This window comes from Stenella coeruleoalba (genome assembly GCF_951394435.1).
Source record: "Stenella coeruleoalba genome assembly, chromosome: 6".
Lineage (NCBI taxonomy): Eukaryota > Metazoa > Chordata > Mammalia > Artiodactyla > Delphinidae > Stenella > Stenella coeruleoalba.
In genome coordinates, this window is record NC_137151.1 from 54,562,238 (window position 1) to 54,587,408 (window position 25,171).

The following is a 25,171-nucleotide window of genomic DNA, read 5'->3' on the forward strand; positions in this document are numbered from 1 at the left end:
CATACCAAAAGGCGGGTGGCAGAGTGTTCCAAATCCAGAGAATGCCATAACATTAGCTACAGAGTCAACTTCAGACTCCATCACATGGTTTGCAGCACCTTCCCTAACCCATGTCCAGCATTCTTTCACAGCTGTATATTCCTGTGTGTGCCCTTACAAGCACACTGCTTATGAAAGGAATAAGGCCAATGGTTCAGCTTGAGCTCTTAGACCCCTGGGCAAGTTAATTAACTGACCTGGTCTCACTGTCCTCACCTATAAAATGGGACCAATCATTCTACATATCACCAAATAAAGTGTAACAGGACCTAGCACATAGTAACTGCTCAATAAATGTTTCCTGTAATCATTGTTATTATTATTATTCACACTTTTCCCTGCAACTACCCTGGACTGCTGTGCTCCCTGAATATGCATGGTTCTTTCCAACTTAACCTTTGTTCATAACACATGGTTCACCTGGATTCACTTACTTCACCTCTATCTGTAGAAATCCTACCCATTCTCCCAGGCCAAGTTTAAATGCTACATCCTTCATGAAGCCTTGACTGATATCCCCGAGCAGATATGAGCATCACCTCCCCAGAGCATCCAAAGTACATCTAAAGGACCTCTCTTATGATAAATCACACTTTGCCCTGTGAAAATTATGTGCACCTGCCTTTCTTCTGTAATAACTTGTAAGCCCCCAGTCCTACCCCAAGACAGAGATTCTTTCTCATTCATCTTTGTATCCCTCCTGCCCTTAGAAGAGTGACTTTCTCATAAGAGCTGCTCGGTACGCATTTGATGAATACATCCATAATCTCCCCAAAGCTCTGGCAGCTGATTTATTCTCCTAGTGATTCTTTTCTTTGGGCAATGTAGGTATTTGATGAATAGTATTTACTGTGTGCTTAATACTTAATGTAATTTATATTTACTGGGTAGTTTGGCTTAATTATAATGAGAATGAAATAATTTGGCAGTTTGAATGAAAATCCATTACAGTAACAATATATATTTTAAACTTTATTTCTATTATGATAAGTTGCCATCAATGACAGTATTCACCATTGATTTACTAACAACCTTTCAAGGAAAACTTTCACATTAAATGTGTCCATAGATGGTAAGAAGCATCTTAATTTCAGAAATGTAAAGGGTAAAGTAGAGGTGCAACAACATGAAGAAGTGCAGTCAGGGCTCTTTTCTCCCAATACATATTCCCCTCCATACCCCAAGATGTACACACATTAAACTAGACTCACCCAGTCAGTCCTGTAGAGCAGAACACAGCCTAGCATCTCATTTATCTCAGACTTTTCTTTTTCTATTGATTGGACCTCACGTTTTGTCACTTCTGCCTCTAGAATGTCTAACATCTGTCTCCTCCTTTCCATGACCACCTGCTGCTTCCAAGCTGAGGCCCTGGGTTCACTCCTCAACACACACAATAGCAGGCAACGGGTCTCCCAATAGAGTCTCCCAAACCTAACTATTACTACCTAATCATGTCCTACCCCATGCCTACTGAATTAAGTTTAGACTTCTTAGCCTTGCATTAAAAGTTACCCACCGTCTAATTCTTACCTAATGTTCCAGTCTTAAGTTTTAATCTAAATAAATTGACTTAAGAGGTGCCAAGATATAATAGCCTTCCTCCTGAGAACATACCTAGCATTGTCACACCTCTGCATCTTTTTTTAAACTATTCCCTCTTCCTAAAACTCCCTTCTATTCATTGAAATCCCCTCTGCTATTAAGAGCTGAGTTCAAATTCCACCTCCCCTGTGAAGTATTCCCTTTGGACAGCAGCCAAAATATCTCATTACCACTACTGAACTCCCATAAAATTTAGTATCTGTCCCATTCACATAACCCTTGGTACATCACCATATAACCCAGTTATTTATTTGCATGGCCATTCTCCTATTAGGACAGGAACCCCAATTTATATCTATTTGTGACCCTCGTAGATTTGAACATCTTGGTTTAGTAAAAATTGGATTAACATATGTCAAATAAGTAAGATTTCTGAAACAGGTAATTTCGTTGATTAGATGTCACATGGTGGTTTCTGAGATGACATGGAGGGAGTCAGACCGAATAAAAATTACTGAAATTAAGAATTTTATTTCAAGCTATTTCGCACGCTCACTCGGGACACTCAGAAGCGTGGTAGAGGAACACGCCAGACATGTTTAGAATGCACTAAAAGGTGAAATAGCCATTGTCCCAACCAATTTTTGTTTTTTAGACCAAGCAGAACAAGTGCAAAGTGGAAATTATAAAACGTTAGTTTCAGAGTCAGAGAGGGGGCAAACCAGGGTGTAAGTAATCTACAAAATATCAGTATTTTGCATTAGCAGTGTCAGGAAAAATGTATCATCACCATTTTACAGGAAAGAGAGAAGCAAGGAAAAATAATACCATTTTGCAGGAAGAGAAAAGGAAGCACTTTATGTCTTTCTCGCTAGTGGTATGAATTCAGCAGATAAGCTCTGTAACACAGAGAATTTCAGCACCACCCTTCTCCATAAGACTGGAGAGGAATAAAAATGAAGTCTGTGTAAGAGATGCATCTGGAGAGAGACAGTAATTACTGGCCAGGACTGTTTAAAATTCTCAGTAGGACCTCAAAGAAACACACTGAACATGGCTGAGCAACGGAAGGAAAGCATAGCAACTGCTTGGAGGAGGAACAAAGAGAGGAAAATATAACCCTGGCTTCCAGCTACAAGCTAAAAACTGAATGAAGGAAAAGCCAGATTGTATCGATCTGTCACTCCTATCCATGATGTGATATTCAACTCCACCATAGGTGTATAAGATGTACTTCCCCTCCCTGGTAAGAATATTGTTAACATTTCTTAGTCTTTCTCATGCTGCTGCATTTCCTCTCCCTAAATAATACCTATCATAAGGGCCAAGTGTGTTTGTGTCACATTATTTTGTCTTACACACCTAGCAAAAATTCTCTACATATTACATACCAATACAGAACCAAATAGGGACTGTTTCCTTCCCTCTTGACTCCGGAAAACAGACCCAAGATTTCACTCCCAGAACCAAGGGTTGTAAGGTGTTTTTTTGCCAGGCTACTGACTCCCATCTTTCCCTGGCTTTGAGAGTCAATTTACTAACTAGATTTTAAAGTAGATTTTCAAAATAGATGTTTTTGAAATATTCTTTCTAAAATGCAGGAATAGGGACTTCCTTCATGCTTCAGTGGTTAAGAATCCGCCTGCCAATGCAGGGGACACGGGTTCAAGTCCTGGTCCAGGAAGATCCCACATGCCGTGGAGCAACTAAGCCTGTGTGCCACAACTACTGAGCCTGCGTTCTAGAGCTCGCAAGACACAACTACTGAGCCCACGTGCCACAACTACTGAAGCCCACGTGCCTAGAGCCCGTGCTCCACAACAAGAGAAGCCACCACAATGAGAAGCCCGTGCACTGCAATGAAGAGTAGCCCCCGCTCGCCGCAACTAGAGAAAGCCCGCGAGCAGCAATGAAGACCCAATGCAGGCAAAAATAAAAATAAAATAAATAAATAAATTTTTTAAATTAAAAAAGAATTAGCCAGGAACCTTTAAAAAGATAAAATAAAATGCAGGGATAACATGAGTAATGGTGTTCACTACGATTAACTGATTTGTTTTCCAATTACTGCTAACCGATGACTTTATTTTTCAAAGGGTAGAAATTCCCTAAAATAGTAAAGAGTTCACAAGTGCATAGTAATATTGATTTGTCACTCTCCACTGGACCCGTTGCTTGCTGTTTGCTATCCTTTGCTTAATGGTTTGGCTTTTGAAACATGGCTCACTCTTTCAAGCAACTGGAAAACAAAAACCCCCTAAATTAGTGAACTCCCCAGGAAAAAGAGTATACTTATCCGCAATGCTGGGTAGGGGGGTTGGGTAGGGACACACTAGGAAGTAAAACAGGCTTTGTCATTTTCAAGTGAACCGCCTTGCCCTAGTGTGACTTCCCCTTTCCTCCACTTTTGGAATGCGATTTCCCTAGAGGCAGGAATCATGTCACGGAAACTTTAGACTGCATGGGACTTTGAAGATTGTCTAGTCCTTGCTCAACAAACCTTGAACCCCTCTTTGTCATTCTCCAAGGGAGGAGTAGTTAGTTATTTACTCGATTCCATGGGTTTGTGAAGGTTTTAGGTGTGGAGAGGAATGCGGTTCCGCTATTTTGCTTTTAAGTACTGAAAGTCTGTTAGTTTTATTTAATTTTGTGATTGCCTTTCTTTTTATTTCCTTTTTTAGCCCCACTTTTTTTTTTTTTTTTTGCCAAAACTCTAACACAGTTTGCAAAGACACACACAAAACTGGCATGCAAACCAGGTTTGAAAAAAAGTAGGGCAGGCTGGAAGGAAACAAGTAGACTCCCCAGAAGAAATTGTACTTGGCATTAATTTTTCTATTTACATTTTTTTTTTCTTTTTTACAGCTGGTATTTGAACTGCTAAGAATAAGCAAGACACAATGGGCTTTACAAAGGGAAGGAAAGAAGATAAACATTGAACCCAAACGCCAACATCATAGATTAAATAAAATTTCCCCCAATTCTATGAATGTTTCATCCCTAGCTTTAAAAATGCAGTATTTTTTTCTTACCAAGGTTAACACCATACACTCTGTACATTTCTTCTTGTTCCACATTTCTGATAGATGATAAGCCATGATAAAGTTTGAGCTGGAGAGACCTTAAAAATTAACCAAACCAATGCTCTCACTGACTAATATGGACAATTCGATACAAAGAGGTAAACCGACTTGGGTCATCGGCAGCAGCTGTAGAACAAGGCAAAGGTCTCCTACCTCACAGAGCAATGCTCTTCCTGCCAAACCATACTACCTTTTACTGGAAGATCATCATGAGAACCCACTTTGCCGTTTTCTCACCTTTCTTCATAAATCCAAATTTTCAATCATGTTTATGGTCTTTCAACTAATCTGTAAAATTTCAACATGGCACAAGTAATTTTTCAATAAAAAATAATCAGTTCATTTTGTTGTAATGGTATCAAAAGTTCCAGCTCTCTAAACTTACTATGTTTCTATTCCTCCTAGTAAAAATAATTCCTTGCTGCTATTTTCTGACTTTAGACCAAATTCTCATACATATTTCTGTTTTTGCTCTTTTCCTACTCTTTTTCATGTGCTACAGATCAGATTGCTAAGATTTCTGAAGCCTGACACAAGAATCGTTTAGTACTCAATCCTGCTGCCTACTGCCTGTCATCCATCCATCAATTCAAAAATGAATATGTAGGAATGTATTTCACAGTCTTGGCAGGACAAATTTTTTAAAGACTCTTACTGATTTACAACATTATACTAAATTGCTAGAAATATACTCTGACAAAAAATAACTCTCAATACTAAAACATAATTATAGGAAAGCAAAAAAAAAAAAAAAAAAAAACCTGGAAAAAAGTCTGAGATAAAACAACTCTAAATGAAACTGCTTTTCTTATTACTTATTCTTCTAAATTAAATAAATCTAAGACTTTTTTCTGTCCTTGATTATTTAAGGTAGAAAGGAAAGGAGGTAGAATACAGATTCAATCATGGTAACTGGAATTTCATTAGAAAATAAAATTAATATGTTAAAGCAAAAAAATCCGTCATACTAAAATATGCACCCTGAATTAGCATGACCTTTTTTCATGGGAAGGAAAAATATCATGGATATAAGGAATCTCACTCTCTAATAAATATTCTATCCACTGAGCCCTTTCTGTCTCAGGTGGAAAGCTAAGGAGATGCAAAGTTAATTTAATATACACATAATAAAGTTTTTAAAACACACGTGGACACTGTCACAGACTTTTTGTTCAATATCAGTCTACGTAAGAATGAGAATCTGGGGTAGTCATTGCAAAAGCATCCTAAGTGTGCTGCCTAGAAAAAGTATGCCTGTTTTCCTCTGGAAGAATAAAATGGGAAGAAAGAAGAAGAAAGAAGAGCATAGGGGAAGGAGGAGGAAATAAAAAGGAGAAGAAGAAAGAAAATCAGCAGGGGAAGTAGAAGGTTGAAGACTCTTCCTGAGTTATGGTGAAGACTCTCTCAGCAGGAGAAAGATGATCCTATTTGACTCCCAAACTCTTTTTTAACTTCAAAATTCATGTCTTTTTGTCCAACTGTCCCTTCACATCACCTTTCTATCCACAATGAAGTTCACCTACAATCTCAAAATCAACAAGTATGATTGGAGTATGAAACATCCTTGGCATAATCCCGTTCCTCTGCTTCATTTATAGACAAAGAAACTTAGGTAGAAACAGGGTATTCAGTTTGCCCAAGAACACATAGAAACTTATTCTAAATAAGTTAGAAGAAATAAATTAATTCCAAAACAGAACTACTCTGGGCAGGAGGTGGTGGGATGGTCCTTTAGATCAGTTTACCAAAAACTTATAACTGAATATTTAGAAAAGATATATTGTCTCTCCTCAAGTGTTCAATCCCATGTATATAAAGACACTAAGTTGAAGGACTCAGAATGACCTTTTACTAAAAGTTGTCACAGGAGTATATCTTCCTGGTCCTTGAGGTTCTTAACCAGAAGAGTTGGAGCTGAACTAGTTGGTGAAAAAGCAAACTTCTTTCACTGAGTTTATTTCATGTAGAAGAAACTTCAATATGGAAAATAACTTTAGAATAAAGAAAGCCCCAAATTTGGTCTTTCATAGGTTGTGGATATCTGGGAGGTGATTCAGAGAAGAAATCAGGAAGAAGCTAAGACCCTAATGACAGGGTTTGGATAAAGCATGATAGATAAATAACTTGATACCAGTCTTCTGATTATCTAAAAGAGGACATGACTGACGTCCTCAGATATCCCGATAAGAACAACCTGGTTATTACTCTTCAGATGATTACTTGAGGTGGTACTTTCCAGAAAAGAAAACCATTTGACATCAGCATGTACTGTCAAGGGAATTTGTGAAGTATCTTTTTCCTAAGTTCTACAAAGTTAAGCAAGACATCTGGGGAAGAGGGTTGGATGAAACTCAGTGACTATATATAAGAACTGAGTATGTGGGACTTCCCTCGTGGTCCAGTGGTTATGATTCGGTGCTTTCACTGCCGTGGCCCGGGTTCAGTCCCTGGTCGGGAAACTAAGATCCTGTATGCTGTGTGGCACGGCTGTAAAAAAAAAAGAACTGAGCATGTAAGGAGTGAGTATCATCAAGCACCCATCTAGCCCTAAGAAATCAAGCAAATGACCAAGAATGTGGAGAAAAGAAAATATATCCTATTCTCTAAAACAAAAAACCATAAAACGACAACAACAAAAAGCAAACAAAAACAGGAGGTAAAAAGGAAATTGCCTTAGTCTGTCTCCTGTTTTCCTATCCTGAAAACAGGATAACTAGCATTTGCAGAAGAGAACACGCTGTTTGCATCTACAAGGACTGAAAGATACTATCAAAAATTATCAGTTTATGGGGTCACATTTCCTGCCAGACTAACCTAATTGTCTTTAACTCACTTTTCATCTGAGTGGGTGTGGTGAGAAGGGCTGATGTTGCTTAACAGCACTTGGTATTAAATATAGAAAATTCACAAAAAGATTCTTATCTATAGAAGAATGGAAAACTTTGTTACACACGATGAAAGAGTCAGAGAGAAAGGAAGTTGGGAAACGTCCCCCATCCTGCCACACATTTCATCTATGAACAAAGCTCTGACTGACCTCAAAGGAAGCTCTGTGCCCAAAAGAAATAGTTGAATATGTAGGGGACTGAAAATCAGATCCATTATGAATAACATTACCAAAATATATATGTATGTATTACCTGAAGGTATGATGGAAAAATGACACACTTCAAAACTGAAAACAGGATAACTAAATATTGTTGAGGTGCAAAGAGAATCAATTCTGAACATTATAACATTTAATATAACAGAAAAAAGATTTGAAACAAAAAATCACAAGAAAGAGCATTTCTTTAAAAATAGCAGTTTTTAAGACTTTAATATGCAATTTTCTGTGACCCTAATTCTCAAACTAGCCTACACATCAGTTGGCTGTTGTTAGTATAGTTGAAGATGGAAAGACACGTCGGAGGTTCTCTCTTCTCATAAACCTACCACACGACAGAGTTCACCTCTAAAAAACAGATGAAGAAAACAAAGGCATAAGGCATATATAGCAAAGTATTTAAAGACTTCCCATGTCAGCATATTGGGTTACTTATAATTGGAGTTACTGTCTACGAGAGTTGTTAGAGTTGATAAGCTTTAACACAAAAGAATAACCACTGTACATCCAATTTTTGAGGAAACAATCCTATTGTCCTTGGGCAATTATATCTCTGTGATATCCTTTAATAAATCACACTTAAAATTTTTGGCTTAGCAAATATAATCATGGTAATTAGGCACCAAAACCAATCATACAATTTCTTTACATATCCCTTGCTTTACACTCTTTACATACAGAAAAACTGGAGTTAATGGTCTGAATTAGATGTAACTTTTACCCAGAGAGAACCTGTGAAAATTCGATTCAAAACAACAAATTTTAGCAAAGGTCTACTACCTACCTGGCTCTAAGCTAAGGGAAGGCGATGCTGAAGTTATTAAAACCTCATCTCAGCCCTGCATGAGCCTACAGTCTGGTAAGAAATCAACACGCCCACTTCCATAGCTTACAAGACAGAAAACGATACAAAGCACTTCAAGAAGACAGAAGAGAAAGAGTAATTTCTTCTTGAGGTGGCGTAGGAGTTGCCATTGAAGGACAAAGAGAAATTTAAAGAATCAGTGTAATTCCAATAGTAAGATGTGGTGGCCAGGAAAGAATCAACATTTCCCATGTGAAATGAGCTTATTAAGGAGAGCCATGAAGAGAGAACACGGAGAGAGAACTGATCAGAGATTGGTAATGAGACTGGTGTTTCAGGACTGTGGGATGCTTAGTAAGGGATAACTAACATGCACTTTATCAGGGCTGGATGGGTAAGGCCCCTTGTCTATTATATCAAATAATTTGAACTTGATTCAACAATCAAAGGGGAAGAAATAGAGTTATAGATGTAGAAAACAAACTTATGGTTACCAGGGGATGGGGCGGGGGGAGGGACAAATTGGGAAATTGGGATTGACATATACACACTGCTATATATAAAATAGATAACTAATAAGGACCTACTGTAGAGCACAGGGAACTCTACTCAATACTCTGTAATGGCCTATATGGGAAAATAATCTAAAAAAGAGTAGATATATGTATATGCATAAATGGTTCACTTTGCTGTACACCTGAAACTAACACAACGTTATAAACCAACTATACTCAAATAAAAATTTAAAAAAAAATCAAAGGGGAATCACTTTTTTTTTTTTGGCCTCTCCACGTGGCTTGTGGGATCTTAGTTCTCTGACCAGGGATTGAACCCTGGGCCACAGCAATGAAAGCTCCGAGTCCTAACCACTGGACCGCCAGGGAACGCCGAAGGGAATCACTCATTGTTTGAGGAGAGGCGTAAGTGAACTAAATAGGAATTTTAGGAAAATTGACTTGGCATTGGATTATAAGAGAATTGAAGGGAGAAAGCTAAAGACCAGTTCAGTTAATGTCATAATCTTAAAAACAGGCAATAAAGGCTTGAACTAGATCAGTGCCAGTGGGGGAAGACGGGAAAGAGTAGAAGCCAGGAGCACTGGAGAGGAATAAGCAATAGAGTTTTGTGCCTCCTGGATATGAGGAGCAATAAAGGGAGATGATGACTGAACCACCCTGGGGAATAGGAAGGATGATGGACCGTGATGACAAGGAGCCTAATGATTTTGCTCCATCTTTAGATCCTAATTTCACTGCCACCACTCCAGTCAAGACCCAGCAAACTGTGCTCAACCTCTGAGGTCCAAAAATTAAAATCACACCGGGAAATCTAATTCTCTCTTTATCCCACACTACAGAAGCCATTTTCAATGGCAAGTCAACAAGTGTCAAGATTCTGTAGCTTTCCAAAACAGTAATTCTGAAAGCCACACGAAATGTACACCTTGAACTCGACAAGATAATTGTGTCTGACCGTCCCTTTAGACCGATGTCCAATCAGAGAATCTGACTTGAGTATCAAGAGGCTGTCGTGAAATTCATATTTCAGTTGCTTTCTCTTCCTATATCAGGCAACCCCCAATGATTACTAAGAGGTTATACTCTACCAAAGAATTTTATCAGAGGGGAAGAACTTGGTCTGTGATAGGTAGGCAGCTTGGAGGTTGGCCTTTAATGACCTATTCAAAAGCAATGGTTTAAAGTAGTTTAAATATTAAAAATAATAATAAAGCATAAGCCAACACCTGACCTCTCCTGTTAGCACTAAATTAAAGGGAGGATGGAGTCAAGCAATACTCAGGATATCCACTTGGGTGGAGATGTCAGTAGGCAACATGACAGAAAGCTTCTACAGGTAGCCCAGACGTATTTAGCCAAAGACGTTGACCTTGTCTGTCTGACAGTTTTCCAAATACACTTAATTGTGAGTACAACAAGCTTTTTTTCCATTGTATCTCTGGTTCTAAGCCCTTGCATCTTCACTGAACCTTAACGACTGCTTGTTCCAACTCTATCGAAGCCAAAATGGGAAGAAAAGAAGAGCCCTTGGAGCTTGCATGCCCCAGTTAAGACTCCTCTGAGGGAAGACCACAAGTATGTGCATTACAGTTGTACATGTGCATGTGGTGGGGGTCAGAGATTATTCCTAGGGGCCAGGTTGGTCTGAGCCAGGTGTCAGTTCAAGTGACACCAAGAGAGAACTAATATGTCAATTTCCAGTGAACAGGGGAGGTTGAGAGCTGAGTGAGGAAACCAAGTGTGAGACGATGAAGGGTAGTTCAGAGGAGATGACGGAGAAACAAAGAAGACAAAATAACACGTAACAGGAATAGGTTCTGAGACAAATTCTGTGAACAAGGGCATCCATCCTATCTCCACCTCTCTCTTTTGCACAGCTTACTTTGCTTGGCTTGGTCAAGAAACGTGTTCTTCAAAACCAGACCTCAGCTGGTGTTACAGACTAGTTTCAGTACCAGAAGGCCAACATAGATACTGTCAGTGCTCTGATAGGCACCTATAATATTTATCCCCCCCAAGGCTAAATAAGACACAGCCTTCACACTTGGCTCTCATCTTTCCTACCCAGAGTTTCACCTTCATACTAATTTAACCACTGCCAAACATGCAAAACTTTTGAGCAGTGCAGGTGAGCTTCACTAGAAAGGGGCAGGGCTTTATGCGCTGACCGTGGTTCCTAGAGGATGCACAGTTTCAGTGCACCTGCTCACATGAAACTGAGCCTAGCACTGGCCCCTCTTTCCCCTTCACAATCAAAAGGGCACTTCTCAGAAACCTCCTGGACAAAGAAGACAGCTCAAAGGCATCTACTAGTTACCTCAAGGGAATCATTTCATAAGCACCTTTTCTACTAACCCCTAGCAATTGTCCCTTGTGAGATTTTATACCCTTTTGAGATAATGGACAGCATAGTCACAAGCATGAGCCACCACCTCCCCTCCCTTGTTAGCCCAGAGCAGTGCAAAGAGCTGCCTCCTCCCAATCTGGAGTCAACAATTCTATCTCCTAGATGTTAATTGAGCATCTGCTGTATACAAATATAGGAAATAAACGTCTGTACAGTAGAGTGATGGATCTAAAATAAAAAGATACTTGTAACAAGTTGTATTTTCCAAAGATGGCCTCATCCATATAGCTTATCCCACACAATCTACTTACAATGTGATTTTTGAGAGGCAGGGTATACATTCTTTCCCCTTGAATCTGGGTAAGCCCATGGCTACTGCAACAATGATGCTATGTGGCATCCAAGGGTAAGTTATAAAAGAAAATACAGCTTCTTCATAGTTCTCTTGGGATGCTTGGAACCCAACCACCACACTCGGGGAAGCCAAGCGGCTACATGGAAAAACCATGTGTAGGCGTCCCAGCCACCACCTCATCTGAGGTCTCACTGACAGCCAGCATCAAACACCACACATGTGAACAATTGAGACTTCAGGTAATTCTAGCCTCCAGCCTCAGCCACCCCAGCTGATGCTGAGTGCAGCAAAGGTGAGATTTTCCCAGTGAGCCCTGCCCAAATGGCAGATCTGTGAGCAAAATAAATGTTGTCTTTAGTTTAAGCCACTAAATCTTGGGATTATTTGTTATTTAACAATAGATAACCAGGACAGCACACACAGCATGACCTCAGAGAGCTTACAGTCAATTCAGGGAGGTAAATATGTTCACAGATAACTATAATATGTCAAGGTATGACACAAGTACCTTAACAGATCCAAAAACTAAAATGAATATGTATGCATATGTGTGTATATCTTGATTTATGCATAGACAATTTTGAAATACATAAAAAATTAATAATATTTACCTCTATGGAGTAGTCCTTAGGTGTAAGGGATGGAAGTCTTCCTTTTGTTTCCCTATCTCTTTGTATGTTTTAGTCCTTACCTTATACATGCACTTATTTTGTAGCTTCAAAAACAGTTTAATTTGTAAAATAAAGATGAAATAAAGAGGAAAAGAGCTAAACAAGTGCTGCTGGTACCCCATGAGGACTGTACTAGGGACCCCATGAGGACAGGAGGCAACCAAGCTGCTGGGAATCACTGCATTTTCTCTCTGTGTCCCAGTTTTCACATCTATATAAAAACAGTACCAACCTCATATGGTTTTTGTGAAAATTGAAGTGCTGTAGAAGTACCTGACACAGTAGCAAGCACTCAATAAATATTAATAAAAATAAGATATCCTGAGTGGCTGAGCACTGGCACGGCACGTGGACACAGGGTCCCAAGTGGCAAAATCAGACAGTTGCTTTAGGAAGAAAGACATTCTCTCTCCTCATTAAAGGATAAAAAGGGACCAGCATTCTCAGGTGCAATTACAAAAGAGAATATAAGATGATTTTGATAACAATGTTAGAACTTCTGCAAATGCCACATTGACTTACATTTTCCAACATGTTAAAAGACCACTAACTTAAAACTTTCCATCCCACTTCCCCATTCTGCTTCCCCTTCACGGTTTTCATTGGGTGTGACAAGCTGTCTGTATATTACAGATGACTGCCTTCCATAGGAGGCCAAGGAGACCAGGTGTTTACAACAATTTTGCATCTAACGTTTAGCTTCTCCCTGGATTTTTGAGAAACCAGTTATTATCTCAACTATGTCAAAGGAACACCAATCTTTCCATTTGTTCTCATATATAGTTTTCCCATTCAAATTACCAATACACAGTATGGAGTAGGTCACCCAAAAGACGGAGTGTTGTAAGTCATCTTCTTCCTCCCCAAAATGTCCCATGTTCTAAAAAGTTTGTGAAAATATGATCTAGTTCTGAAGGGCTGGAGTTGTCTAAAGGAAATTGAGAAGGTGAAGTTTTCCATGAGATTACATGGTGTGAGAGCATAACCATAGTATTTCATAATCGACAATGAGTTGTCTTAAGTTTTGTAGATTTCAGGGTAGTGGCATCATCTCTCTGCTTGCTAAGTCACATGAGTAATGAGCAGTTCCTCTCTGACTCAAGGACTTCTGTTGCTTCCTGTTTGGTTTAACTTATCTAAGTATCTTAGAAACAGATAAAATATTATTTCAGCTCCTTAAAGATGGCTGGACTTAATGTTTTTTCTTATGAACTAGGTGCTTTACCTCATTCAAATTTCTGGCATTTCAGAAAAATTCTTTTATCTCAATTTTCCTTTCGTTAACTTAAAGATGATTCCAGCTTCTCAACTGCAAATCCTCTATACTCACAATGAAGTAACCCTCTCCCCAAAAAAGTAAAACTTTCCAAAGAAAAGAGAAACCATGCTAAATGTCAACCGGTTGAGCCAACTGGTTGCATTTTACTAAAATTTAACCATTTAAATCCCTTTTGATATAAACAGGGATGAGATTAAATAAACCACGAGATTGGCTAAATAACAAACAAAATCTGGCTGATTCCATCACTGTGTAGTGCATATGAACAAATGTGTGTATGTGAATTGTAATGAATATGGAGTGTAGACCGGAGTGTAGTTTTGAATGCTCAAAACTCTTGCTGATACATTGGGTAGAATTGTATAGGGGCAGGAAGCATCCCTAATTAGCTCTATGTGAAGTTCTTGAAGGGGGAAAATTTACCTATAAAGATTTTGTGACGACACTTAGCTGGGACTTCTGAAAGCTTGTCCAAGCCAAGAACAAAAAGAAATGTAAACAAGATTTATGTGATACGACAGTCAGCCACAGCCCTTTTCCAGGCAATTTCCCCTTCCATGTCATGTCTCTGTCTACGGCAACGTTCTGAAAAAAGAAGTAGAAGTGATTCTCTTTGATATCTTCTAAGTACCCTTTTATCACAAGCCTTTAGCACTAGTGGTTCTTCAACAAGAAGGCTACTCAGTATAAGATGAATAAGGTCTGAGTATCTAATGTATAACATTGAGACTATAGTGGATAACACTGTATTGTACAATTGAAATTTGCAAGAGTGTAGAACTTGAATGTTCTCACACACGCACAAAAAAGGTAAACTTGTGGGGTGATGGATGTGTTAATTAACTCAATGTGGGGAATCCTTTCATGATGTATACATATAACAAATCATCACATGTTACAATTTCAATATCTTACAGCTTTGTCAATTATACTTCAGTAAAGCTGGAGGAAAAAAAAGAAGTCTATGGAGGTTGACAGTACTTCAAAACAAGAAATAGAGCCCCATTAATCCATGGCCTATAGCTAAATACACCTTCTATTCTTAGCTTCCCAGGCCATACCTCTTCCTCCATCACTGAAAGTGCCTCTTCAGCGACCTGGTTAGAACCAATTTGACCCTTGCTCTAACTTCATCCCCTTGAAGTAAGGAATCTCTATAATCTTTTTTATCTATCCACATAGCACAGAGAGTAAAAATTAAAATTTGTTTTTGTGTTCTTTCTTATTTTATGTATTCTTACAATAAGTAAAAAATTATTTTCATAAAAACGTGTTTTTTTACTAATAAAACTTTTATAGCAGCGCCAAAGCATCAGTATATTTGCAGGGTTACATAGGAACTGCTGATGTAAATGGTGTTGATCTGATAATCAAAGCACCTGTCTCCCTGTCCCCAACCAGGGTGGTTTCAACTACAATACTTCAGATCATTTTTTCTGGCCAAGAATTAACAACTCTAAGCCCATAACAACCAACACTCAGTAAACAGTACAAACGAAAACAAAAAATAAAACAAAACAGAACAGAAAATTAATGCCTAATGACACCTCTGCCCCAGGATGGAGTATTCAGGCCTCCCCACTGATTGCTGATTCTGGAGTCTGACATTGTTTCTCCACCAATGGGGCCCACTTGGCCTCAAGAAGACCCTTTGCTTGCCTTGTGTTACGGACTGCATGTTTGTGTCCCCTCCAAATTCACATATTGAAACCCTAATACCCAATGTGATGTTATCTGAAGATGAGGTAATTAGGCAATGGTAGGTGCTCTCTCTGTATTTGCTAAAAGAATGATTGAATGCTAGAGGTAGAAGCCATGGTGGAAGGGTTTACATCAGAGGTTAATAGCAACAAGAATTCCAAGAGGGAACAGAGGGACTTACGTGATATGAAGTAAAACCACAGGCTAACGCAGCTCCACACTTCTAGAGACTTAGTGACTCGAGAGGCATCTGAGCCTACCTATAGACATTCCGACTTTAAACTAGCATTTTACAATTGTTTGCGACTTTTATATTTACGAAGCAGCAGCCAAAATCACAGCTGAATTACAAGTAGGTGTGTCCCCACTGAAAGATGAACTGGCTCAAGCGATGAGATGTTCCTGTAAATAGGCACAACACCACTTGCGTTAAAAAATTTGGCAGTTGGGGTACAGTATTTGGTGGCAGGCAAAACTGCCTTCAGAGAGAAAGAGGAGAGAGGAGATGAAAGAAAGTGAGGGTGGAGGAGTATGAATTCACAGGCATCATCTCCTTGGCTCAGCAGAGCAAAGCAGCAAAACATTACATATGCTCTGATGATTAATGCCCTGGGACTCGGTGACATCACTCTTTGGAGATCCACCAACCAGAATGTCACATCCTGGGTTGATGGAGAACCCCGTGGAATCTTACTGAGTCTGAGGGGAAAGAAAATTCTCCTCTCTACATAATATAGTTCAACGATGACTCAATGGAAAACACGACTCTAAATACACTTTGTTTCTAGTCAAGTTCTTTAGACATAAATAATTACGTTCATGCTTTAACCAAAGAAACATTGATACCTCTTAAAAAGGAATTTTAAAAAAAACACATTCCTTTCTATCATGCCTACCTAAATGGTCACTCACTGTTGGAATATGGGGTTAAGTGGTGGTGGGCAGGCTACTTAGTGCAAGAGAGGACAGGATGAGATCCCAGAGTAATCTGAGGAGACAGAAGCTGAACTTATAAACCTGAGTGTGTGGATCAGGGATCCAATATGCTGAGAGCAAGCACATAAGAGCCTGACTCTGGAAGGGTTTGATTAGAACCAAGAGGTCCAGTTGAGAACTGAGAATGCAGGGAAGAGATTCCCTTGGCCATGGTGCAGAGCCTACAGCCAAGATATAAACACATCCAACTTCAGAAGAGAAAAGCATTTAAGAAAATACTTAGACCTTCAAACGCCTCCGAGACAGAGGAGGCCAATTGATGTGAGCAAAGGAAAAGTTGGAAACTTCTGTATTTTTAGACTATAGAGAAATAAAAGCAACAGTTAATAGACAAATTGCATCTACATTTGCTGCTGCTTCCTGAACCCCTCAAAATTTATAATATAGCATGAATTGGAAAGCATGTTCCTGGACTTAAACAAAATATAGAGAAAATGCTAGAGACTGAATTCCAAGACTCATTTCTTTGAAAACATTTTAACCAGACATTTTAGAGGTAAATTTGAAAACCTACATGACATCTGTAAAAACATGAGTTTGGGCAGAAAACTAGTTTGTTTTAAGAAAACACTTTCATCGACATATCCCAGAGGATGGACTGGCTTTCCAATGGTTGAGCGAGAAGCAGATGTCTGTCCCTGCAATTGTTATATTGACTCTGGCGCTCTGAAGGAGCTGGCCAAAAGCATTAATTGTTCCAATACATTTATTTGCTCTCTGCTCCATTCCAGCTCTGCCAGGATATCAGATCTGAGATAATATCCATGTGCCTTTCACCATTTTCAACGATCTGCCCTTTTTTCCTTTGTCTCTGTATTGCACTCTGTATTTCTTTTTTCTTACTTAAAATAATTTTCCCCATTATTATGTCTGTTTGTTTTAGGCAGTTTGTAAAATATAAAAATCCTTTCTGGGGCTTCCCTGGTGGCTCAGCGGTTAAGAATCCACCTGCCAATGCAGGAGACACGGGTTCGAGCCCTGGTCTGGGAAGATCCCACATGCCGCAGAGCAACTAAGCCCTTGTGCCACAACTAGTGAGCCTGTGCTCTACAGTCCGCAAGCCACAACTACTGAAGCCCGTGCACCTAGAGCCCGTGCTCCACAACAAGAGGAGGCACCGCAATGAGAAGCCTGCGCACCGCAAGGAAGAGTAGCCCCCGTTCGCCACCACTAGAGGAAGCCCGCGCGCAGCAACGAAGACCCAACACAGCCAAAAAATAAAATAAAATAAATTTAAAAAAAAAATCCTTTCTGTCACCAATTATCATCATGGACATTTATCATGACTTTTCAATTCCTTTTTTTATTGTTATTAACTTTAACTAGATAAGACAATTATGCATAAATAATTATATATCCTCTTTTATTACACAAAGCATTATCTAATAACTGTTTTCTTTTCTCACTAAGAACTGCTCATAACATGATTTTATTTGTGGTGTGATGGTCCATCCTATAGCTGTACCATACTTTCCACTTATTACCAACAAATTCAATTTTATTAAACATTGTTTCTAATATTGCCCTATTAGAAATTAATGATGTTATAAAAATGTGAACATAAATCTTTGTCCACATAACCATTTTCTTAGGACAAATCCTTATATGAAAAAATATTGGTTTGAAAAATATGGCTGTCTTTAAGGCTCTTGCCAGAAGTTGCTAAATTATTGTCAGAAAGCTTCAACATGAAATCGTCCATCCATCCTGTAGAACTCCTGACAACCTGATTATTATCAGTTAAAAATCTTTGGTAAAATGTGCTCTGTGAAAACTGCTACCTAATTTTTGTTTTAATTTGAATTTCTGAAAAATTTGCCTTTCTTATATTACAAAAGAAGGTATTTTTCATATTTTGTTAACAATTTCTGTTTCCTCTTTTGTGATTTTCTTACAGATGTGTATGAAAAACCACAATTTCTTTAATGTGTTAGTTGTTGTTTATCTTTTCATTTGGTTTATAACATACAGAAACTTTTTTATTTTACCCATCAATCTCTTCCTCTGTGATTTCCTTAATTGCTTTTAAGTTTAGAAAATCATTTTCCATCTAAAGATCAGGTAAATATTAAAGTATATTTCTTCTAAGTTATTTTGGTTTAGCTATTTAGACTTAACTTTTTAATCTATTTAGAATAAAATGGGTTATTATTTTTAGGGGGATTTGCTAAAATGAATTTATTTAATCTAAATAATCAGCTTCCCCAAAATAGCATTTTAAATTACCCATCCCCTGTCTCACTGATATATGGTGCTTCATTTATCCTGTTAAGCTTTTCTTTTATTCTATCTTATTTATCTTTATTACATTAGTAGCTCTGATCTTTAGCTGGTACTGGTGCTTGTTCTCAGATTTCAGCTCTACCCCTTACTAGCTATCTAACAATAGACTAGTTATGGCCTCTCTGTGACTCAGTTTCCTTATCTGTAAAATAGGCATACCAATATTACTTCCATCGTGAGACTGTCATGAAGAGTAAAGTGATTAATAGAATAAAGAACTTAGAACAGTGCTTGGCACGTAGAAAGTGCCACAGAAGTATTGGCTATTATTGTTGTCAGTGTTCTGTGTTAGCAGTGCAAGTCCTTCTTGTAACCCTCATCTTTCAAAACTGTCGTACCGGGCTTCCCTGGTGGTGCAGTGGTTGAGAATCTGCCTGTCAATGCAGGGGACATGGGTTCGAGCCCTGGTCTGGGAAGATCCCACATGCCACGGAGCAACTAGGCCCGTGAGCCACAAGGCCCGTGAGCCACAACTACTGAGCCTGCGCGTCTGGAGCTTGTGCTCCGCAACAAGAGAGGCCGCGACAGTGAGAGGCCCGCGCACCGCGATGAGGAGTGGCCCCCGCTCGCCGCAAGTGGAGAAAGCCCTCGCACAGAAACGAAGACTCAACACAGCCAAAAATAAATAAATAAAATAAATAAAATTTAAAAAAAAAATTGTCGTACCTCCTTTATCTGTTTTTCTTTTAGATAACCTTTATTTTCAAATGAAAATAGATTAATTTTTTCTGATAATAAAAAATGCATGTCTATTATAAGAACATTTTTCAGAAAATGCGTAAATATAATTTTAAATCACCTTTCATACCAGCACCAAGAAATACACGTTCTTAATACCTAGCTAGAAGATTTCCAAATATTAACTCTTTATTAGTTGGGCACGACCTCTTATTTTGATAGAAGGTAGTCTGAGATACTGAGGCACAGAATGGGTTTCTATAGCTAAATGTGAAAAAGTAACATAATAGGCAAATGCGAGGTTTGCCCAAGGGGCCACATTTCTCAGAGCTGCTATACCATGTCAAGTTTGCCAGCTTCAATTTTGTCTTTCTCTGCTTCTTTTAACCTGGTTCAAAGATCAACTAAAATTGTGAACACAGAAATGAATGTTCTAGGAAAACAGAATCCCAAATTTGAGGAACTGCTGGTTTTTTTAGGTAATAATGAGTCACTGTAGAGTTACATCATTCAGAACAGTAAGTGTCATGCAGTTTTCTGTGGCCTTGAAAGCAGCTGCGCTATCAAAGAGAAGGCTTCCAGGAAGAGGCGTCTCTACTCACCCACCTGTGCTGCTGCCTAGTCATTTCAGGATCAGTATCGATGACCATAAAATACAGAGGAGGCAGAAGAGTTAATGCATCTATCATTTGCTAGACATTCACTGTCCAAGGGAAGGAGTCATATAACAAAACATCACTCAGTCCCACACAAAAGTGGAAAATCTGTTATCCATTTAGAAAGCAGACTTCTCTACTTTAGCTACCTATGACTTTTTATAATACTATTTCAATACAAATTAATGCTTAAGTAGACTATCTTTTACAGTAGTGTTAGGTTCACAGCAAAATGGAACAGAAAGTGCAGAGAGTTCTCATGTACCCCTTGTCCTCATACACACACAGCCTCCTCCCCCATCAACATTCCACACCAGCGTATTTATTACCACTGATGAACCTACACTAACACCTCATTATCACCCAAAGTCCAGAGTTCACATTAGGGTTCACTTTGGGTGTTGTACATTCTATGGGTTTTGGTAAGTATACAATGACATGTATTCACCATTGTAATATCACACAGACAAATTTCACTGCTCTAAAATCCTTTGTTCTCCACTGGTTCATGTCTGTCCCTCCAGTCCTTGGCAACCACTGATCTTTTTAATGTCTCCATAGTTTTGCCTTTTCCAGGATATCATATAGTTGAAATTTGGAATCATACATTTTGTAGCCTTTTCAGATTGCTTTCTTTCACTTAGTAATATATAGTTAAGATTCTTCCGTGTCTTTTCATAGCTTGATAGCTAGCTCATTTTTTTAGTACTGAATAATATTGCATTGTCTGGACATACCACAGTTTATCTATTTACCTACTGAAGGACATCTTGGTTGCTTTCAAGTTTTGGTGATTATGAATAAAGCTGCTTAAACTTTCATATGTAGGTTATAACGTGGATACAATTTTTCAACTCATTTGGGTAAATACCAAGGAGTGCAATTGGATCCTATGGTAAGAATATATTCAGTTTTGTAAGAAACTGTCAAACTGTCTTTCAGAGTGACTGTATCATTTTGTATTCCCATTAGCAATGAATAAGAGTTCCTGTTGCTCCACATCCTGGCCAGCACTTACTGTTGTCAGTGTTTTGTATTTTCACCATTCAAATAGGCGTGTAGTGGTATCTCACTGTTGTTTCAATTTGTAATTCCTTAATGAGATGATGTTGGGCATCTTTACAATGTTTATTTGCCATCTGTATACCTTCTTTGATGAGGTGTCTGTTTCGGATCTTTTGCACATTTACTAATCAGATTGATCATTTTCTTATTGTTGAGTTTTAAGTGTTCTTTGTATATTTTGGATAACAGTCTTTTACCAGATATGTCTTCTATAAGTATTTTCTCCCAGTCTGTGTCTTGCCTCTTCATTCTACTGACAATGTCTTTCACAGATAAGAAGCCTTATATTTTATATCAATTAATTTTTGCCCCCAAGATTGCACAAATGTAACAGGCTATTGAGGGCAAGTCTTCCTCTTACCCTAGATATGGCCTGTAAGGCACCAATATTGGGATAAAGACGTTGGATAAGTAATGACTGGAGCCACTATCTCCTTCAAGTTCAGACTCCTCAGGCAAGTTCAGATTCATCAGTAAACTCTTTATTCAAAGTAAACAAAATAATATAATATTGCCGTTAAGAACAGAAATGCTCCACTAAAGTGATCATAAGTGAAAAGTGAAGGAGTAGGACACTAACACACTTTGCATTGTATTTCTTTTTTTTTAAATTTCAAATACATATATAATTTTTCCAAGCCTCCAAATATTTGTTTTGTTAGTTTCTGCTTTATAACAAAGTGAATCAGCTATACATATACATAAATCTCCATATCTCCTCCCTCTTGCGTCTCCCTCCCACCCTCCCTATACCACCCCTCTATGTGGTAACAAAGCACTGAACTGATCACCCTGTGCTATGCAGCTACTTCCCACTAGCTGTCTATTTTACATTTGGTAGTGTATGTATGTCCATGCCACTCTCTCACTTCGTCCCAGCTTAACCTTCCCCCTCCCCGTGTCCTCAAGTCCATTCTCTATGTCTGCGTCTTTCTGAATAAAAATTAGGAGACTCTGAATCAAGGAGAAACTATACAGGATTATTATGAATGCACTCAGTACAGCAGATTTATGGTATATTAAAGGAGTAGAAACATGGGTTTTGGAATTAGAAAGACCTAGATTCAAATCCTGACTCTGCTATTTGCTGTCTCTGTGACCTCTCAGAATTCTCATGGAAGATGGCCACAATAACGCCAACTTAACAAGGTTAGTATAAGGACGAAAGATGAAATGTGATGAGCACAGTAACTGGCAGATGATAGGTGTTCAAAATATAGTGGCTTCTGTTATTTTTTTCTTCACTATTTATCATTAGTCTGTATTATCATAGTTATTTATCCAGAGAACTAACAGCATTGGTAAAAACATATTTGAGTTGAAATTTGGATTTATGGGGGAAAAAGCACTAAAAAATTCATAGTTCAGGGTAAACAAAATTCCTCAAAATAGCTAGCATTTGGTGATAACTTAGGTACCTTAGTTAGGGACTACTTTCCAGGTGTGAAAAATGTAAAATAAAATGTTTAAAGTGTTGGGATCTGACCCACCATCTATGCCTTATCACAGTGTATCAGGCCTAGAAGGGCATTTAGAGAGGAAAGTAAGGCCCAAAGAGCTAAAAGATTTGCCTACACACAGTCTGATCCTGCCTCACCCCCACCTGTCCATATCCCTCATCTACTAACTTGTTGCTGGTTCGGCCATAGCATACATTCAAGTGCTGATAAATCTCATCTTTGTCTTTTAAGGAAGGTATCAGTCCCCTTTCCTCTATTCTTCATGTGTCATCTTGGGAGAGTACCTGGCAGCAGCCACATGCAAGCAAGCCAGCCGGTTCGGTACCACCTGATGTACCAATGAATTACCAGAAAAGGATTTCATTTAATGACAGTCTATTTGATTTGCGGTCCCTGTTCCCTTCCTCCCTTTGACCATTTTTCTCTTCATTCATTAATCCTTCTATGTAGGGTGGGCGGCAGAGATGAACAAATCACTGAATTTGATGCATTTCATTCTGTTCCCTTTTAGACGTTCTTATAATGGTTTTCCCGAGGACAATCAATTAAACTATTGACTTAAATACTTTTTGGGGATCAATTATAATTCCAATTAACTGTGCCATCTGGGATGTTCATTACCATTCTTGGGAAACATTTGTAATGGTGAGAAATTTTGTCTCCCAAGCTCATGTTTATTCATCTTCCGGTCTAGGATCTCATCTATCTTTAGAACTAGCCTCCTGGTTGGTCCTGCCTTGCTCTGTCTGCTGCACACCATTTTCCTGGCCTCAGAGGACTTATTGACATCTCTTTCTCTCCCCACCACAAGAAGTAACGTTTACTGATTGCTTTGTTATGTGCCAGTCACTCTGCTAAGTGCTTTTTTGCATTATTTCTTTAAATCCATGAGGTAGACAATAGGGTTCTCGTCTTTCTAAAAGGAGGAACCTGAATTTCAGAGAAGGAAAACACTTTGCGCAAAGCCACAGGGGATTCAAACCCTGGTCTGCGGGGCACAGGCATGAATTACTTCTTCATCCAAGCTGCTCAGTCCCTCTCAGAGCCAGGCAGCTGGTGGGTTCTGAACCAACAGTCCTGCGAAGAGATCAACAAGCTAGAGAAGCCTGACACTTTTTTCTCAAAAGTGACGTCCTCCAACACCTACATCTTTTACAGAGTAAAGATTCCCAGGGATATCTGTCCCACTCCAACTGATGACTTCCTGAATCTGAATCACTAGAAGTGACAACCCGGAACTAGTCCTTGAACACTTTTCATTTTTAAAAGTTTGAGATCCACTGCCCTGTGTCTTTCTTCTTTGACACCAAAAGTGTCCTTTAACAAAGCTTTCTTGGAGACAATTTCCTGACCTGTGGTGGTCTAACCTAAAAGCGTGACCACCCTGACGGGGATTTGAGGGAATACTCTGTGATCTGCTGCTCACAGCTCGCCTTTTGGCTGCAACTTATTTGATTAAGTTCCAGCTGCCTCTGCCTGAGCTCTGATTACCTTCTTCAGCCCTGTCTCACAGAAAGCACATAAAAGCAACTAGTTTATGGACCTTTTTTTTGTAGCAGCTACAAAAAGAAATACCTTTTGTGATCAATAAATGTTTTTTAATTGTCATTCTTTGCAGATTGTACAGAGCTCAGAACAGAGTCCCTCTCCTCAGAAAGGCTAGTGTGGATATAGATAAGAAAATAAGCAAGTCTTCTCTCTGTCTCTTACACACACACACTCACACACACACACACACGCACACACACCGTAAATTTCCATTAGCTGCCTTACCCTGTCTTCATCATTAGAATATTGTGTTTGAGCTCTAGCACTCAGCCAATTTAAACCTGGCTTCTTACCAATTCCCTCTTTTCTTTTCTCTTAATAAGAACCTTCAACTTTCTAAATCAGCCTCTTCTATTTTTCCCTTCTTGCAGTAATGTCACACTCCTGTTTTTATTGGACCTTTCTATTACCAAAAGTTGTCTGGATATTACAAATTCAACCTTTGCCTTGATAGAAGACACCCTGTCATCAAATCTGCTGACCATATGCTATCAGAAAAAGTAGCAGAGACATAGTAACGAGAATATCAACAAAAACGAGAGACCTAGTAAAAACAAGATGTCCAAAATATTTAGGAAATAAACCAGAAAGAGCCAACCAGCTTACTCATTAAACACTTGAATAAGGAATTCCCAATAATAATTCCGTCAATATTTTATTTATCTTATTAAAAAACACTTCATTAAAACTCGTTTGCTTCCTCCCCTCCCCCATATCAAAGACAAGAACATAATGAGAATCAACCGCATATTTCAAAGTCAAGCTTACCATAGAAGTTTAGTTGGCAAATCTCAGTCAGAGATCCCTCCTGGTCTCAACACCAGAGCATATGAGGTGTCCTCTAGTCGGATGCAGATGAATTTACAGCCCCCTGCAATGCAACAAGACACTGACATTCTGAAAAGGAAATTTGATCTCACCCTAACTCATGCTAACCTCCTCATCTTTCCTGAAGGGGGTTCCCATCTATTTATTCCAGGACATGGACAAACTGCTTAGTATCAAATACCTTACAAAGACAGAGGGAGCGTTCTGG

The 25,171-nt window shown here is 38.8% G+C and overlaps 1 protein-coding gene across 1 annotated transcript in view; it reads right to left on the minus strand.

Annotated features, from left to right (window-relative positions):
* Positions 1–24,934, minus strand: part of CYTIP (cytohesin 1 interacting protein) — a 61,573-nt gene extending 36,639 nt beyond the window's left edge. The window contains exon 1 of the mRNA XM_079923935.1: positions 24,904–24,934. The gene's annotated coding sequence lies outside the window, so the exon portion shown is untranslated. The remainder of the gene's footprint in view (positions 1–24,903) is intronic.
* Between the last annotated feature and the right edge of the window lie 237 nt (positions 24,935–25,171).